This window comes from Capricornis sumatraensis, chromosome 3, assembly GCF_032405125.1.
Source record: "Capricornis sumatraensis isolate serow.1 chromosome 3, serow.2, whole genome shotgun sequence".
NCBI lineage: Eukaryota > Metazoa > Chordata > Mammalia > Artiodactyla > Bovidae > Capricornis > Capricornis sumatraensis.
This window is the reverse complement of record NC_091071.1, coordinates 145,904,511-145,925,271: the sequence shown is the minus strand read 5'-3', so window position 1 is coordinate 145,925,271 and position 20,761 is coordinate 145,904,511.

The following is a 20,761-nucleotide window of genomic DNA, read 5'->3' as shown; positions in this document are numbered from 1 at the left end:
TCCAAGTACTGCATTTCAGACTCTTTTTTGACTGAGGGCTACTCCATTTCTTCTAAGGGATTCTTGCCCATAGTAGTAGATATAACGGTCATCTGAATTAAATTTACCTATTCTGGTCCTAAATTTACCTATTTAGTTCACTGATTCCTAAAATGTCAATGTACATTTTTGCCATCTCCTGTTTGACCACTTCCAATATACCTTGATTCATTAACCTAACAATCCAGGTTCCTATGCAATATTTGTTCTTTACAGCATTGGACTTACATTTACCACCAGACACATCCACAACTGGGTGTTGTTTCCACTTTTAGCCTTTTCATTCCTTCTGGAGCTATTTCACCACTGTTCATATTGGGCACTAATGACCTGGGGAGTTCATCTTTCAGTGTTGTATCTTTTTGCCTTTTCATACTGTTTCCCATACATAGAAGATCGCTAAATCTCTTATGAGAGATTTGGATTTTCTTAATTAAGAGTAATCTTTTAATATTCAGATTACCTGTCACCTTGCTGCAAATTTGTAGATAGCCTGGCTCCTTCCCACCTCCTGGGAGGTGGTTCTCTGGGTCACCTGAAATACTCTCTTCTAATAAAATCTAACTCTCAACATTTACATCGTGTGTATTTTTTTCTAGCTGACATCTTCTAAAAATTATCTACATATGAAAAAAGTAACTTTTGATGTAAACAGAAATACATATTCTTTGAAAAAATGCAGTAAGAAAAAAGGTAGAAATAATCACATCACACAAAATTATGTAAATATTTTTCAGTCTCTCTCATATTTAACAGACAGGATCCAATACCACATGTTTTTATTCTTAACATTAATATTGTAACATGAACGTTTCCTTATGCATGATTTTTAAAGACTTTTTAGTATTGTATGATCAACTAGATTGAAACATTCACTTGTGGTTAAGGATTAAGACTCCTTTTGTTACTATAAATATGAGTGCAATAAACATCACTGTGCAGAATCTCTAGGCATCACTGAGTATAATTGATATTTCTTTTTTTTTACTATAAATTAAGATAGGAATGATTGAATCAAGGCTAAGAAAAAGTTTTGAATATGAGTGTGCTACATATTTCTTTTAAGCTTAATTAATCAGAAAACACAATGAACAGTCATCTGGAAGTAACATAATTTTTGTTAAAAATGTACCCTTTTTCAGTCTTTCTGTATTTTAGATTTTTCCATCATTCTTTTGTAAATTAACAATATTGAGATATAATTTGTATAAAATAAAATACATACATTATAAGTGTAGAGTTGGGTAAATTTTGACAAAGATAAGTAGGCATATAACCACCAAAATCAAGATATAGAGCATTTGCACTTCCCCAAAAATTATTATTTTGTTTATATATCTTATCTTCTTATCACCCGGATGGTACCTCCAAAGGTCTTTTTATACCTTTCTTCTTATCCTTTATATACCTTATAATCATTATTTTACAATGCTATAATTTTAGTTTTTATCAGTCATTCTTTTAAGAAAATTAAGAAGAAGAAATCTTAATCTTTGTATTAAGCAGAATTTATAGGATTTCCTAGGCAAGAATACTGGAGTGGGTTGCTAATTCCTTCTCCAGGGGATCTTCCCAACCCAAGGATTGAGCCCACATCTCCAGCATCTCCTACCTTGGAAGGCACATTCTTACCAGTGAGCCACCACAGGATGCTTAATGTTAATACTGTGTCACCAAGGTGTTGAAAACAATATTCAACATCTTTGCTGGATGCAAACATGTCTGCATCCAGATATGGCCAGAAAGCCAATGTATCCCAGCACGGCTTGCTATCTAGAATCCCGGGTCCCTTCTCTCCCTCTCTGTCTTTTGTTTTCCACTGTTTTTTATTTTGTACTGGAGTATAGTTTTGGCTCAGATGGTAAAGAATCTGCCTGCAATGCAAGAGACCTAGGTTTGATCCTTGGGTTGGGAAAATCCCTGGAGAAAGGAATGGCTATCCACTCCAGTTTCCTTGCCTAGAGAATTCCATGGACAGAGGAGCTTGGCAGGCTACAATCCATAGGGTCACTAAGAGTAGGACATGACTGAGCAGCTAACACTTTCACTTTTTCACTTTTCACAGTTGGCTACAATGTTGTGTTAGTTTCAGGTGTACAGCAAAGTGAATCATGCATATACATATATACATATACACACACATATATCCACACACATATACACACACATATATCCACACATATACACACACATATATCCACTCATTTTTAGATTATTTTCCCATACAGGTCATTGCAGACTGTTGAGTAGAGTTCCCTATACTATACAAAAGGTCTTTATTAGTTATTAATTTTATATATAGTAGTGCATATATGTCAGTCCCAATCTCTCAATTTATTCCCCCCCTCTTACCCCCTGGTAACCATAAGTTTGCTTTCTACATCAATAACTCTTATTTTTATTTTATAGGTAAGTTCATTTATACCAACTTTTTAGATTCCACCCATAAGATTTATAATATAATACTTGTCTTTCTCTGTCTGACTGACTTAACCCAGCATAACAATTTCTAGAACAGCCAAAGCAATTTTAGGGGGAAAAAAAAAAAGAAAAAGAGCTGAAGGAATCAAGCTCCATGATTTCAGACTATACTACAAAGCTACAGTAATCAAAACAGTATGGTACTGGCACAAAAGAGAAATATAGACCACTGGTCTCCTCTTAATCCTGTAGAGTCTTCTCTCTACTTCTTCTTCTACTTCTCTCTCTCTTCTTCTCTCTCTAGTATCAGGTAGTCCTGCATACCTAACCCAGCCATTACCTAACTACTCTTAGTAAACTCCCTCATAAACCAGGCCACTATTCATTGCAGCACCCTCTTATCTGGTACCCTTTCCTACAGATTCTAGATGCTTCAACAACTTATGAACTACAGTCTTTGCCTTTTCAGTTCATACAGGACTGCCACGTTCTTCTCTACCTCCAGCTACATAGAGTTTGGTTTGGAAATTTTCCCAGCCATGGTGATAGTGAAGTTCAACTTATAAATTTTCCCTCTATCATTTGTGTTCTCTGACTTGTGATGCTTTCCAATGCCTAAAAATAATTGCCTCAAATATAGTTTTACAGTGATTTATGAGGAGAAGGCTAGTCTGGCACAAGATACTCCATCAGGGCCAGAAGCAGAAGCAGTAGAAAAAAAATAGTTTTCCCCTATTTTTCTCTAAAAGTAATTTATACAATTTCCTATTCTATATTTTTTCTTGATCTTTTCATCAACATTTTAGTTTATTAAAATTAACATACCATGTATTCACTCATGCTAAATAATTACTCAAATGAATAACTTGAGTTCTGACAAGACTGAGAAATCACCAAGCAATAATGTTAGTTTTTTCATATTTGAATTTTACCTCTAAATTCAGGAGCATGGTAACCATGCCCTATTTCCATACGCTTCAGTGTTTCTTGAAGTCCAGAAATCTAAAAAGTAAAATCCAAAGGTAAGAGGTTATATGCTAAATGACTCCAAAATGGATTAAAATGCTTAAATACTGATTAACAAATATAGGAAATATTATCTCTCTTGCATTAATTCCTAGGTATTTTAAAAATTTAAATTTTTAAAATTTTCCCTTCTCCAGGGAATCCTCCCAACCCAGGGATCGACCCCAGGTCTCCCGCATTGTAGACAGATGCTTTACCAACTGAGCCACCAAGGAAGTCAAAATTTTAAATATTAATTGCAATAAAAGATAACATAATTTTAAGTCTAAATTAAAGTTCACAGCAAGAATTAAGTATCTATTATAGGTAAACATTTGAAACATTATTTCACAGCATAGTTTCCTGAACCAAGAATACTTGCCACACACTTTTAATAATAATTATTCAGGTCTCTACTTTGAGTTTTCTCCTCTGCTGAAATTACTTTACAATAGCCTAATTCATCTTCATATCCATGAAAGATGAGGTAAATATTTCTTGGGAAGTGAATATGAAGAGACTGTCACTATCCTAAATACTCTTAGCTCATTTTCCACCCACAAACTCTCCTTGTTTTATTAAACTTATTTTATAGTTAAGAACATTTGTGAGTTTGGTGGCATACTATCTACCTATATTTTCTGAACAATAGATTTAAATTAAAAATTCAACCTTAAAGAGTTGTCTCATCCCTCATATGATTATACCAACAAAAATTATCATGTTTAATTATATACAGATACACATATTTTTCTACTGTCACTGAGTAGCAGTTAATCCTTCCTTCTTTCTTTGTTTTCTTTTTTACTTTATGAACATCTCCTACATTCTAGCACAACAAGATGCCTCAAATGCTCACCCAGGCTCATCTTGTATTTGCTTCGCCCAGACTACTATCAGCTACTTCAAGAAGCACCACTTCTTCTTACAAGAGAATAGTATTAGAAACTGCAGTGTCATTATTTCTAGAGCCTCTCAGCAGATAGACCTAGAAATGCATGTATGTGTGTGTATATATATATATATATATATATATATATATACCCACACATGTATTTTAGAATATTTCCTGAATTGAACCCCATGATCCAAAAAAGATAACATGTAATTTATTATACATATATATATATATATATATATATATATACTAAAAATAAATTATACTTTATCTTTTTTCAAAAATGGGGCTCTAATTCCAAATTTTGGAGATTTGGGGGAATTTTGTAAAGTTGAAAATAATTAAATTACAGATGTTTCCATAAGATTTAAATAAATTTAAAAGTGACCACATTGTTTATTATCTATCAAAATAATTTGGAAACACATACTTATTAGATTTTGTCACCTCACAGTATAATTTCACTCTTTTACATTATGAACTAAATAGCATTAAAAATTCTACAATCTAACCCTTTTTCATGCAAAGTATTTGAGAAAACTCAGTAAGCTAAATGGCCATTAAGATAAGTTTTTTTAAGGAAATGAAAAGGATTGGGAAGATCTCCTGGAGAATTCCATGGACTGTATGGTCCATGGGGTCACAAAGACTGAGTGACTTTTTCACTTCACTTTCAAGGAAATGACAGTGAATGAGACACAGGTCAGTGAGGTTAGAGATGTTAAGGATCTTACAGATGCTGTGGCCTAAGCCATAGAATAAGCAAGTTATATTAGGTTCACACTCAAAGGAACCACCCAGAACCATGTACGTAAGAACCAGGAATATAACCAAATCAGTCACACTCCGCTAGAAAGTGAAGGCCAGGAGGACACCGTGTAGACTCTGGGCCAGTGGATACACAAATGTCCCTTGCACTAGGTGTCATCTGTGAAGAGTGAGAAGAGGAGGCTATTTGAAGACAGAAAATTAATACTGATTGTTATGCTTTAGCTAAATAATCAGTTAATATAACATCCAAGTGCCCTATGTTAAATTCAAAGAGACTGGATATTCTTTAATAGCAGGTTATGTTTTATTTCATCTTCAGTGGGAATAGCAGTTCAAAGACAAAATAAGTTGTAGATACAGTTCTTTACACATCTGAATGTGTAAAATTCAACCCTTCCTCAGAGAGAGAATGCTTTTCATTTTTAAACATGTTTTTACTTTAGATACATATCAATCATAAGGCAAGTAATTTTACCTTTGCTTAATGTGTAAGAGACGAGACACATATATATAATTACCTGAATGTTCACATGGCTACTTTGCAGCACAGCTAGGACTAACTCCTACCACTCTTCATCTTGAGCTTAACTAAACCAGTGGTGAACATTTTAAGAACCAAAGACTGTACACAGCCTAAATATGTCTCAATATGGCCTGATCTAACTTCATATTAGAGACAGGGGAATGGATGGCCATTCAGGAAGTTAACTTATCCTTGATCACAAAGATACTGACTAGAAGATCCAGTGATAGATACAGGTGGTAGATGGAGAAATCAACAATCTGGAGGGGAGTGGAGGCACTTGCCATCATGAGTACTAGAAGGCCCTTGAGTAGTAAAACTTAGTATGAGTGGTCTGTCCTACTAAACACACATGGTCACATGGGAATATATGGCCATGTCAGAGTTCCTCCTGGGAGAAGAGTAACAGGAATATGAGCATGAGAACAGGGGGTAAAGGAGAGGAAGATGGTAGCAAAAGTCTAAGTTGGTTTGTGGCAGGAAAAGCAGCAAGAGCAACCTGAATCTAGCTCATAGTGTTCCTGCCAATGGAAATGTGCCTCCTGTTAGGAGGCTGTAAGAACAGGTTAGACGAAAAGGAGCAAAGAAGTGACGTTCTGAAGATTTGACAATATAGTGCCATAAAACTGCAAACTATTATTAAACTCTTTTTAGACAATATTACCATTAATTCATATATTCAAGAACACACAATTAAATTTTGAGCACAAAGAAGGAGACAAGTGATGTTCTCATTTTAGTAACTAAAAATTACACTCAAGAAAAGACAATATACATTTGATTAATGTATGCCTTAATAAAATCATTCATGCTTTTGCAACCATTGTGCAAACTTCTGTAGCTTCTAAAAGTTTGGCCAAAAATCAGTATCTCCAGAAAAAAATAGAAGAATGCTAAGCATAGTAGTAGTTTTATACTTTCTAGTCAACTGTTACATATTTTCACCATGACCAAGAAACATTCTGTTTTATTATTCTTGAACTCTATACTAGCTATCCCTCACTCTACCACCCAAGGGCTAGGCCTATACAAAAATACAACAGGAAGAAAAGGGATGTCAATAGGAAAAATGACTGAAAATTGAGTTAGTAACTAGTTGTTTCAAATATTCATTTAGGAGGAAACTGCATGGAGGCTCTATTCATCATCTCATCTGTTTCACAACAACATTAAAAGATAGGTCATTATGGCTATATGTTATGTATGAAAAATCTGCGTTTAAAGTGTTTAGGTAAGGTCCAGGTTTACAGCCATCATAGATGGCATTTAAAACCCAGTCTAAGATTTGTTAAGTTTTAATGGCTCAGGTTTTCCCTCTAACAATATTTTAATAATCTCCTAAAAAGTTATATTTTCATTAAGTAATTTTAATTCAATAATAATCTTTGTATTTTTAAAGTGGATAAAATATTTTCCTGGATGTTTCCAAATGAATATTTTTTACATGACAATTGGTGAAAATCATTTAAAATTTAACTCAGAAACAAAAACCAATATTTCTGATAATGTTATAAAAAAATAAATGGTTAAATATCATTTTCAGTTAGCTCAGATGGTCTCTTTACCTGTCCTATTGCTCTGTCCCTTTCCAAAGAGGTCAGCATTTTCTGCTTCAGTAAAGCATGGTGCTTTTCATGTAATACTCTTATAGCTGGTTCATATGATGCATAATGCAACTTCAACCTATGAAAAATAAAGGGCATCATAAAGGGTAATAGCGGAGAAGTCAGTGGCACCCCACTCCAGTACTCTTGCCTGGAAAATCCCATGGATGGAGGAGCCTGATGGGCTGCAGTATGGGGTTGCTAAGAGTCGGACACGACTGAGTAACTTCACTTTTGCTTTTCACTTTCATGCATTGGAGAAGGAAATGGCAACCCACTCCAGTGTTCTTGCCTGGAGAATCCCAGGGACAGGGGAGCCTGGTAGGCTGCCATCTATGGGGTTGTACAGAGTCAGACACAACTGAAGCAACTTAGCAGCAGTAACAGCAAAGGGTAATTGAACTAAATCAGTGATTTCCACTTAACATTATGAACCTCTTTTCCTATTTTTTGCATTTGAATGAAAAGTGAAAACCATATAAAGGTCAATACAACAAAGCCAAGAAGTATAAGAAGTATTATTTGTCATGCAGCTTCCCAGCAACCTGGCTGGAGGTGGGAGAGTCACCTTTCTCTTGAGTTGGTTAGTTCTCTATTTCCTTTTGCTCTATTCAAGTATGCACCCAGAAGTCACTGCCATTCATTGACAGAAAAGAAAATTTCAGTTTATTTAATTCAAAAACAATTTTAAACAAGACAAGGGCTACAAACAATGGATGATTAAACAGAGTGTTATTCACATCAAAATTAAGGATGGTCTTGAAAACAAGTATGAATAACCTCATATTAAGAAAATTAAGTATTTTATCCCTTTGTATATATTCTACAATGTGTTTATTGAATATTATGCTATCTATTTTGCTCCGGACATTGTATTAGGCACTTTTATTATCACAGTTTTCACAGATAAGAAACAGAATTACAATGAGCACACAAATGTAAGTGGCGGAGCCACGCTTCCAATGTTTATTTGATTTCAAAATCTAAGCTCTTTTCATTACATTGTACTATTTTTAATCAATGTTCTGTTAAGAGGAAAACAGACCATTTCTTTTTTTTTTCTGAATTTTTATGGACTTGGAACAATTTTATGAACCAAAAACACACAAAAATAAGGCCAATATATGAGACCAAAAGAATCGATTAAGTCAATGACTTAATGACTCTCACACTCTCAAGGTCTTTTTTTTTCCCCTCAAGTTAATGCAGTCTCTCTCTTATTAAAGTGGTATTTATTTCTACAGGGATTCCATTAAGAAAAATCAGAAAAAATGCTAATTTCTAACATACTGCTAACCTGAAAGTATATTGATTCTGAAGCTCCACAGGATAGACCATGATTAAGAAATCATAATAGCCACAATGACCATAACCACTACAAAATACAGCAGTTATCATGACCATCCCAAAGTCATGTTGTTCAAATGTGGCTATTTAAATTTAAGCTTAAATTAATTACAACTAAATAAACATCAGAAATCTAATTCATCAGTTGTACTAGCCACTTTGAAAGTGCTTAGTAGAGGATGTGACTAGTGACTATCATATGGGACAGTGTAGATATAAATTATTAATAACATAACAGAAAGTGCCATTGGGTAGCACTCCCTCGAACAAGTAAAGGAGAATTTTAGTTAGAGATTATAAATTTTTATTTTGAGCGGAAAGTGGTCAGGGGTAGTCAGCTGCTTCTGCACTTTACTCTCCATGCTTAAGAATTTGGTGAATATTGTCATGTTCCTCCAATGATCTGGTGCCTTTGCACAGCATCCTGACCCCACTCTTTCACTCTGTTAACTCATACGTTATAATTCATTTACTTCACATATAGGTTCCTGAACCCTCTCACTCTCCAGTCTGACTCAGGTGACAACTTCTTGGCTGGCATAGCAACAAACGGTATATTTCACTATATTTCTGCTTAGCTACTCTCCCATCACACACCTTAATAATCCCTGGGAATCCTAAGAGCAAGGTCCTAAATTTGTTCATCTTTCTACTTCAAACACATGGTATAGAGCCTGGCACAGAGTAAATGCTCAATACTCAATGAATAACTTTACTTGGAACATCCTTCTATGGCCAAATTGCTTTAAATTAATTAAATAATTATTTAATAAACAGGCCAACAAATATCAGCAGCTTACCTTTTGAGGTCATTAATTAATTTGTTTTTCTCCTGGACTATTCTCTTGTGGTGCATTCGATGAAAATCACGTTCTTTCTGAGTTTTCAGCAAATCTTCTCTGGCCTTGCTATAAAAATAAAAATAACAACAACCTTAAAATTCAGTGCTATTCTCCTCTGAAAAAATATTTATTTATCTGTTCTAATCCAGTATGAAAGTGAAAGAGGAAAGTGAGAAAGATGGCTTAAAGCTCAACATTCGGAAAACTAAGATCATAGCATCTGGTCCCATCACTTCATGGCAAATAGATGGAGAAACAGTGGAAACAGTGGCTGACTTTATTTTTCTGGGCTCCAAAATCACTGCAGATGGTGATTTCAGCCATGAAATTAAACGATGCTTACTCCTTGGAAGGAAAGTTATGACCAACCTAGACAGCATATTAAAAAGCAGAGACACTACTTTGTCAACAAAGGTCCGTCTAGTCAAGGCTATGGTTTTTCCAATAGTCATGTATGGATGTGAGAGTTGGACTATAAAGAAAGCTGAGTACCAAAGAATTGATGCTTTTGAGCTGTGGTGTTGGAGAAGACTCTTGAGAGTCCCTTGGACTGCAAGGAGATCCAACCAGTCCATCCTAAAGGAGATCAGTCCTGGGTGTTCATTGGAAGGACTGATGTTGAAGCTGAAACTCCAATACATTGGCCACCTGATCCAAACAGCTGACTCATTTGAAAAGACTCTGATGCTGGGAAAGATTGAAGGCAGGAGGAGAAGGGGACAACAGAGGATGACATGGTTGGATGGCATCACCAACTCAATGGACATGAGTTTGAGTGAACTCCGGGAGTTGGTGATGGACAGGGACCTGAGGTGCTGCAGTCCATGCGGTCGCAAAGAATCAGACATGACTGAGCGACTGAACTGAACTGAATCCAGTACTGCATAATTCAAAAGATAATTTAAAATAAAAAATTCCACTATAATTTTCACTGAAATATCCCTACCAACATAACATATATGGGGATGGGGGATGAACAAGCTAAAACCTGTAGTTTCAAATATATCAGTCATTCACATTTCATTTAAATAAAGAAAATAAAAGGTATTTTTCCACAATAACTTACAATCCATCTGTTATCAAAGACAATATGTTTACAAGATTGAAATATATACAAAATAGAATAATTCAAAATAATTACAAATGAACTAAAAGACTTAAATGTAATTCTGAACTTGCTTGAATACATGCTTAAGTGGGTTACTTAGTTCTGATATTTGTAAAAAAAAATATATATATATATATATATAAATGCTAGAAAAATCAAGATTTCATTCTGGTAAGGCATGTGAAAAGCCTACACCACCTACAGATCATATTACATATTACAAATAACTGGTAACTTAATGAGAAAAGTCTCCAGTGTCAGTGCTATGACACAGAAGCATTCTTTAACTAAATGTATCTTCTGCAGATCCCTGGCATAAAGCTAGCAAGAGTATTCTTTTTAATCTGAAGTCACATGTGAAGAAAATTAATGGGAATTTTTTATCCACCACTACTCTATAAGTCAATTTCAATATAACAGTGTAAAGTATAATTTATAATAGAAAAATAATTATCTAAAAGTCTTAGTTAACTGACAAAGCGCTACTGCATTGAGATTCTCACATTCTAAAAAATGGATGGACTGAATTAGAGTACTGACAGCTCACAAAAGGTTCAGAATGGAATAAATCTACCTCTCATATTTTAAAATTCAGATTCACATGAAATAAATGGGTGCAATAGATTTCTTCTTTAGGACCTATGTGAGAACAATCATTGAGGAATGGTGGCTGGGAAGCTGCCAAAGTGGTATGAGTTTAGGTTTTCAGACTTGTGATGGCACATATTATTATGATTAATAAGACTTCTTACTACAAAATCAAGTCACACACAGAATATGGTAAAAGTGTTGTTTTCCATTCTTCCATGTTTCCTTCTTTGTCCCCACCATCTCCCGCTGATTAGGGATTACCTGTATTATTCTTCATTCTACTGTCAATGTTGTAGTTTTGATCACATGTAAATAAACAATGTGTCACAGTACTTCATAGTCTAACCATCTGACCCTCAACTTCATTTCCATGCCAATAATCTTAAAGGCATACAGGCAAATGTTGATTAAAATATTCAGACTTGAAAAATCATCTGTGGAATAGCCCAACTACTAGAAAAATTATTTATTCTTTCTAGGTTTTAACTGTGTGTATATGTAAGTGAAGATGGGGGGAAAAAAGGGAGAATTCCTCTGCCACTAAAATGTGCCTAATACTGACTAGAGTGGAGAGTGAAAAGAAGAGAGAGTTTAAGTAGAGTGGAAAAGATAAATGGCTGAGTTGATATTTTGTTTTGAAAGCACAAGAACAACACCTGAATCCCCACTCATTTTAAAGAAAAGTGTTTAAAGTGTCTTATATGCTATACGACAGAAAAACTATTCAATAAAATTTCTGTAATTGTTATCACTATTATCATGATATTATTTATCATTTAGTATACTAGAACAGATATATTCAATTCCTCTAATAGTTACATGTATCTACCTAAAATACGGGGTACACCAGTTGTTAAATATGCTCTAATGAATTAAAAAAAAAGATATATGATTATTAGTAACACTGTATATCTTTATAAATGAATTTAAACTTTATAAACATTTAGTTTGACTCTACTAACAGTTAGAAGTGGACATGGAAAAACAGACTGGTTCCAAATAGGAAAAGGAGTACATCAAGGCTGTATATTGTCACCCTGCTTATTTAACTTATATGCAGAGTATATCATGAGAAACGCTGGGCTGGAAAAAGCACAAGCTGGAATCACGATTGCCGCGAGAAACATCAATAACCTCAGATATGCAGATGACACCACCCTTATGGCAGAAAGTGAAGAGGAACTAAAAAGCCTCTTGATGAAAGTGAAAGTGGAGAATGAAAAAGTTGGCTAAAGCTCAACATTCAGAAAACGAAGATCATGGCATCTGGTCCCAACACTTCATGGGAAATAGATGGGGAAAAAGTGGAAATAGTGTCAAACTGTATTTTGGGGGGCTCCAAAATCACTGCAGATGGTGATTGTAACCATGAAATTAAAAGACGCTTACTCCTTAGAAGGAAAGTTATGACCAACCTAGATGGCATATTGAAAAGCAGAGACGTTACTTTGCCAACAAAGGTTCATCTAGTCAAGGCTATGGTTTTTCCAGTGATCATATATAGATGTGAGAGTGGAACTGTGAAGAAAGCTGAGTGCCAAAGAATTGATGCTTTTGAGCTGTGATGTTGGAGAAGACTCTTGAGAGTCCCTTGGATTGCAAGGAGATCCAACCAGTCCATTCTAAAGATCAGTCCTGGGTGTTCATTGGAAGGACTGATGTTGAAGCTGAAACTCCAATACTTTGGCCACCTGATGTGAAGAGCTGATTCATTTGAAAAAGATTCTGATGCTGGGAAAGATTGAGGGCAGGAGGAGAAGGAGACAACAGAGGATGAGATGGCTGGATGGCTCACCAACTCAATGAACATGAGTTTGAGTGAACTCCAGGAGTTGGTGATGGACAGGGAGGCCTGGCATGCTGCAATTCATGGGGTTTAAAGAGTCAGACATGACTGAGCGACTGAACTGAACTGAACTGAACTACTAAAAGCTGTCTTATTTTCAACAACTCAATTTATTACTTAATGAGCTTATATATTTTTTATCTTATCTGAAATGTAAACCATAATGGGTTAAAAAAAAAAAACAGAAAAACAATGCTAAAGTTTCTTGGGCAGAACCACAAATGTGTAGCATTGCATTAACTCACTTTTCAAATACACATTTTAAGTCCTACTGTACTCATCCCAGGAAAGAAAGCATAGGAACTGACTGAAGTATTGGACCTTAAAGCCTTTCTGACCATTAAATTGGTTTTCAGAGACTTGCTTTCTGTTTGCAAAAATGAAGTCTACTCAGTAAAACAATTTAAACTCACTTCATGGTGATGCTTTTCCAATTATGAACTTTCTGCTGCCCAACTGCTTAATAAAAGAAAAATAGAAGTTGTACTAAAAAATAAAGTTTGAAATAATCATATATGCAATTAATATTTAAACTATCTAGTATTTTTTATTATATTAGTAGAACATCTTTGTGTTTAAAAGAAAAATTTTATTAAGAAAGATACAAAATATAGAAATTCTATTTCAAGTACAATGAACTTGATATTCAGTGAAACATTCTATTTAGATTTGTTCATAAAGAACATACTACTTAAATACTTTTTCTTAATGAGATAACAGAATAACTATTTAACTTACCCATTTCAGGAAAGCAGCAAATTAAAATATATAAATAAAATATAAAATAGCAAGATACTCATAGGTTTCACACTATAAAAGATCTGTCCCCAAAACTCCATGTTTAACATATAAATATAATTTAAAAAACCACAATGAGGTACCACTTCACACCAGTCAGAATGTCTGCGATCCAAAAATCTGCAAGCAATAAATGCTGGAGAGGGTGTGGAGAAAAGGGAACCCTCCTACACTATTGGTGGGAATGCAAACTAGTACAGCCACTATGGAGAACAGTGTGGAGATTCGTTAAAAAATTGCAAATAGAACTACCGTATGACCCAGCAATCCCACTGCTGGGCATACACACCGAGGAAACCAGAATTGAAAGAGACACATGTACCCCAATGTTCATCGCAGCACTGTTTATAATAGCCAGGACATGGAAACAACCTAGATGTCCATCAGCAGATGAATGGATAAGAACGCTGTGGTACATATACACAATGGAGTATTACTCAGCCATTAAAAAGAAGTCATTTGAATCAGTTCTGATGAGATGGATAAAACTGGAGCCGATTATACAGAGTGAAGTAAGCCAGAAAGAAAAACACCAATACAGTATACTGACACATATATATGGAATTTAGAAAGATGGCAATGACGACCCTGTATGCAAGACAGCAAAAAAGACACAGATGTGTATAACGGACTTTTGGACTCAGAGGGAGAGGGAGAGGGTGGGATGATTTGGGAGAATGGCATTCTAACATGTATACTATCATGTAAGAATTGAATCGCCAGTCTATGTCTGACGCAGGATACAGCATGCTTGGGGCTGGTGCATGGGGATGACCCACAGAGATGTTATGGGGAGGGAGGTGGGAGGGGGGTTCATGTTTGGGAACGCATGTAAGAATTAAAGATTTTAAAATTAAAAAATAAATAAATAAATAGTGTATGTAAAAAGTTATTTTTAGCTTTAATGCTCCCAGTAAAATAATTTTCATTAACTGAATAGCTTTAACTAAGTATTTTGGAGTGAACATTTAATAATGGATTTGTTGAGTTATTGTTTCCATAATTTGGCAAAAGGTACCATATAAACATTTTCTGATTTCCATGCACCAATCAAAGTAAGCCATCTTTGTTGTGTATTTTTTCTCACATGTAAACTTGAATCAAAGTGATTTTTGATAACAGTACAATTATCAACTATTTTTTCTCTTCAATTGGTTAGAAATAAATTAGTTTAACCCACTACAATTAATATTGGAATAATTGTCAGACGGTAAAAATGCCACATAACCATACTAGATTCAAACTTTCATTATATTCTTAACCAGTAAAAGATAGGGATACACCCATGTCTGGAAAAAATACCTTCTTAATTTAACAAGCAATTACCTAAACACTAAAGCATGAAATTTCATGGGTCCCATTATTATCCTTATCCACAGTGTGTGTTTCTGAAAGTCATTAAATTAAATAGGTCTTCAGAAAAGCTGGGTACTCTCTGACCTTTCATAGAAGTGTATTTTGCAAGGGAAATTAGGGTCCATTTGTAAAGCACCTAATGTTTTCTTAATATTAGTAGCCATTAATTTTCCTTATGTCCATATTTTCTGACAGAAGATAAAATCAAGCATTTCATTAATTTTAAAATGGTAGATTTTTATCTTCTATTTAGTAGTTCCAGTCAGTATCATTCCTGCTTAATCTTTCAGTTCAGTTCAGTCGCTCAGTCGTGTCCGACTCTTTGCGACCCCATGAGTCGCAGCATGCCAGGCTTCCCTGTCCATCACCAACTCCCGGAGTTCACTCAGACTCACGTCCATCGAGTCAGTGATGCCATCCAGCCATCTCATTCTCTGTTGTACCCTTCTCCTCCTGCCCCCAATCCCTCCCAGCATCAGAGTCTTTTCCAATGAGTCAACTCTTCGCATGAGGTGGCCAAAGTACTGGAGCTTCAGCTTTAGCATCATTCCTCCCAAAGAAATCCCAGGGCTGATTTCCTTCAGAATGGACTGGTTGGATCTCCTTGCAGTCCAAGGGACTCGCAAGAGTCTTCTCCAACACCACAGTTCAAAAGCATCAATTCTTTGGTGCTCAGCCTTCACAGTCCAACTCTCACATCCATACATGACCACAGGAAAAACCATAGCCTTGACTAGACAGACCTTAGTCAGCAAAGTAATGTCTCTGCTTCTGAATATGCTATCTAGGTTGGTCTTAACTTTTCTTCCAAGGAGTAAGTGTCTTTTAATTTCATGGCTGCAATCACCATCTGCAGTGATTTTGGAGCCCCCAAAAATAAAGTCTGACACTGTTTCCACTTTTTCCCCATCTATTTCCCATGAAGTGATGGGACCAGATGCCATGATCTTCATTTTCTGAATGTTGAGCTTTAAGCCAACTTTTTCACTCTCCACTTTCACTTTCATCAAGAGGCTTTTTAGTTCCTCTTCACTTTCCACCATAAGGGTGGTGTCATCTGTATATCTGAGGTTATCGATATTTCTCCATAAACCTTTCTGGTCTGCATTGTATTTTCTTAACATAAAAGCCCAACAAAGGAAGACAGTATTTTAAATGAGCAAGACTTAACTCCGGAGGAAGTTATTTAAATTACCATCATAAAAGGGAAAGGATGCCTGCTTCTAAGGAATACTATGAAAGAGGCAAAAATCATCAATCAACTACTCAAAAAATTATTAGAAACTTAACTAAAGAGCCAAAATGTTAAAAACATACATTCACATAAGCCCTCATATTTGTCAGGCACAGCTGCAAATCTGAGTATATACTGAGCACAAGATAATTCCCTATTATATGGAGCTCATAATGTAACAAAAAGTGAATATATCAGATAATTAGATGTAAAAGGCACAAATATCAAGCTTTTTCACAAATATACAGTATTTAAGATAATCTAATAACTGGAATGAGATATACAAATAGAACACTAAAACATATGAATACATCAATCCATCCCCCTAAAATGTATGGATATGAAAATATCTGTGTATACTCACACATACACATTCTTCCCAAATTTTAACAGATTGAACTCAATCTTAATCCTAATGCCACCCCAGTCTTTCAATAAAAACTGATGTATACTATCATGTAAGAATTGAATCGCCAGTCCATGTCTGACGCAGGATACAGCATGCTTGGGGTTGGTGCATGGGGATGACCCACTGAGATGTTATGGGGAGGGAGGGGAGGGGGGGTTCATGTTTGGGAACACATGTAAGAATTAAAGATTTTAAAATTAAAAAAAATAAAAATAAAAATAAAAGTACACTAAAAAAATAAAATAAAATAAAATTTATATGAAAATACAGAATCTAGAATAGCTAAACAATCTTTAGAAAAGAAAAACAAAGTTGGAAGAGTAATCTATCTGACTTTAAGAACTTAAACTTGCAGCAATCAAGAGTGTGGTATTAGCATTAGCATAAGGATAAACAAATAGGTGAATGGAACAGAAAATAGAAACTGACCCACAATTATAGAGTGAAATTAATTTTCAACAAAAATGCCAAAGAAATTCAATGAAGAATAAAAAATCTTTCTAAGAATGGTTATGGAATAATGAATATCTATTGAAAAGAAAATTAATCTCTAGCTCCTACCTCACAGAATGTACAAAAATGAAAGTAGGCTGAAAATACAAGTTCTAAATTTTTTTTTTAAGTTCTAGATTTTTGAAGGTTTTAAAAGAAAAGAGAATATATCTTTAACCTGGAAGTAGGCAATGGTATCTTAGCCAAAATATCAAAAGCAGTATTCTAAAAAAGATAAATTAAGACTTTATCAAAATTTAAAATTTCTGCTCATCCAAAGACACCATTAAGAAATTAAAGAATTGAGCCATAAACTAGGAAAAATATTCAAAATATTCTGACAAAGGATTTGTATCCAAAACATATAAATAACTCTTAAAACTCACAAATAGAACAATTGATGCAACAGAAAAAAAAAAACAGACAAAAGACTTACACAGAAAGCATCATATTCAAAATATTCTGACAAAGGATTTGTATCCAATATACAAAGAACTCTTATAACTCACAAATAGGACAACTAATGCAAAAATAAAAATAAAAAAAAATAGCAGGCAAAAGACTTAGACAGAAAGCAGGATGGATGAATGGCCAATAAGCACCAAAAAATGTTATCAGTATCATTAGTCATCAGGAAAATGAATATCAAAACTACAATAAGTTGCCATTATACAACCACTAAAATGGCTGAACTTTAAAAGTCTGACAAAACTCAGTGTTGGTGATAATGTGAAGCAATTAGAGCTTTCATATATTTCTTTTGAGAATGTAAAATGACTCAACTTGAATGCTGGAAAATGGACTAATAGTTTCTTAAACATCTACCCTTTATAAAATTACATTCTCAAACCAGTCAATCCTAAAGGAAATCAACCCAGAATATTCACTGAAAGAACTGATGCTGAAGCTGAAGCTCCAATACTTTGGCCGCCTGATACGAAGAGTCAACTCATTGGAAAAGACTCTGATGCTGGGAAAGATTGGAAGCAAAAAGGAGAAGGGGGTAGCAGAGGATGAGATGGTTAAATATCATCACCGACTCAATGGACATGAATTTGAGCAAACTCTGGGAGACAGTGGAGGACAGGGAAGCCTGTCATGCTGCAGTCCATGGGATCACAAAGAAACATGACTTAGCGACTAAACAAGTTTTTACCAAAAACAAAGAAAACACACTTTCACAAAAAGACTTGTACACAAATGTTCATAGCAGTATCATTCACAAGAACTATAGCTGGAAACAATTCAATAGAAAAAGGGTAATAAATAAATTCTGGTATACACTATACAATAGGACATTACTTAGCAATAAATAATTCGGATATCATCACCGACTCAATGGACATCATTTTGAGCAAACTCTGAGAGACAGTGGAGGACAGGGAAGCCTGTCGTGCTGCAGTCCATGGGGTTGCAAACAGTTGGACACAAATGAGCAACTGAACTGAACTAGCAATAAAAGGGAACAACTTAATCATAAATGACAATATCACAGATAAATTTTACAGACTTTAGATGAGCAGAAGAAGCCAAACACAAAGAAATGAACATTCTGTGATTCCACTTATGAAGTTCTCCAACTGGCAAAACTAATCCAAAGCGGAAAATAATATCAGAACATTAATTGCCAGGGCAGGGAATGACAAAGAAGGGACACAAAAGAAATCTCTGGATAGACAGCAATGCTCTGTATTATGAGTTGGGAGGTTATAAGACTGTCTGTCTGGATGGCTCCATCTCTCTTTGTAAAACATCACCTCTGCTCTCCCATAGAACTGCTCTCTGGTTTCCAACCAAGAAAACAGTTAAAAATAAATCTCATCATTCTGGAAAATAAAAATTCCCCCAGGTATCAAAGTCCAAAAAAAAAAAAAGACTTCATTTGTTTGTCAAAATCATGTAGCTAAGATATGCACATTTCAATTTATATAAACTATAACTCAAAAAATGATAAAAATAATAAATGGAATGTGGGGTAGAGTGTCGGGGGAAACAAATGAAACAATGGTAGAAAGTTGATAAGTGCTGAAACTATCTGACTGGCTCATGAGGTCCATTATTCTATTTTTGTTTACTTTCTATACGATTGATATTTGTTTAGAATTAAAAACTGCATATATGTAAACAAATAAATAAATTGCCTTATACCTGACTTCTGAAAAAGATACCACTCTTGGGTCTTTCTTCAGTGTTACTGATGCTGCTAATAATAAAGTTGATGAAGATGATAATGCTATTCCACCCACTTAATAATACTGTGTACTAGATATAATGCTCATTACACTGTGATGAATAAGACAAGCACAATCTTTACATCTCAGATGTATAAACAAAATGAATAAGGAAATAAAACATATGCATATATTTTTATATATATATCCACAAACTGTAGTGAGTGTTCTGAAAGGAGGAAAAAAAAGGGATGTTTTAATATAGAATATTGATTTAATCCTTCTCAAAGTGAAAGTTGCTCAGTCATGTCTGACTCTTTGCAACCCCATGGACTATAGAGTCCATGGAATTCTCTAGGTCAGAATACTGGAATGGGTAGCCTTTCCCTAGGGGATCTTCCCAACCGAGGGATTGAACTCAGGTCTCCTGCTTTGCAGGTGGATATTTTACCAGCTGAGCCACTTTACTGAGCACTTATCATGTGACAGATATTGGGTTAAAAACTTTAAAATGATGCCCTCAAGGATAATGTCACCCCACTCACATATGTGAAAACTGAGAGATAATTATATTTTTATAGCTAATAAGTGGCAGACAGCATGTACTTGTGCTACTCTATCCTTAATACCTGGCCTGATATTATTATCCATCCTGAGTAAAAGTTTGGGGTTAGTAAGTAATGAAGAATTTGATAATAACATATGTGTTCCTTTCAAGGACCTAATTTTTCCATAAGGAGCTGGTCTGACGTATTATTATGTAGTAACGAGATAAGTCAGCCTATAAGATTATGCAGGATATAATGCTCTCCCTAGTTTGATTATGTCCCTCCATCCAATCTACTTTCCATACAGGAGCCACTTTATATTATTTTTCTCCTCAAAACTATCCATTAGCCTCACATCCCACTTAGAGAAAAAAAAAAAAAAATTCTAACAAAGGCCTCTACCACTTACCCAAACGATCTAGTCACTATGGTCACCTTACTCATCCTCCAACAAGCTAAGCTGTCTCCAACATAGGTTCTTTGTATTTCCTTTTCCTTCTGCCTGGAATTCCCTTTTCCCAAGTTGACACATGGCCCTCTCCTTCAGTTTTTCCAGATAACTGAGAGGATTTCTCTCACTATCCTGTATAAAGCAGTGTATCATTTATTTGTCTCCTTTACTTGTGTTCTTTTTCTGCATAGCACCTACTGTCACCGGATTCAACATGTTCTGTCAACATCCATGTGTAGTTAGTGGCCATCTCATTGGACAGCACACCTTAGAGAGTCTGTGAGGCAGAAGGAGGAGGCAGAAAAGC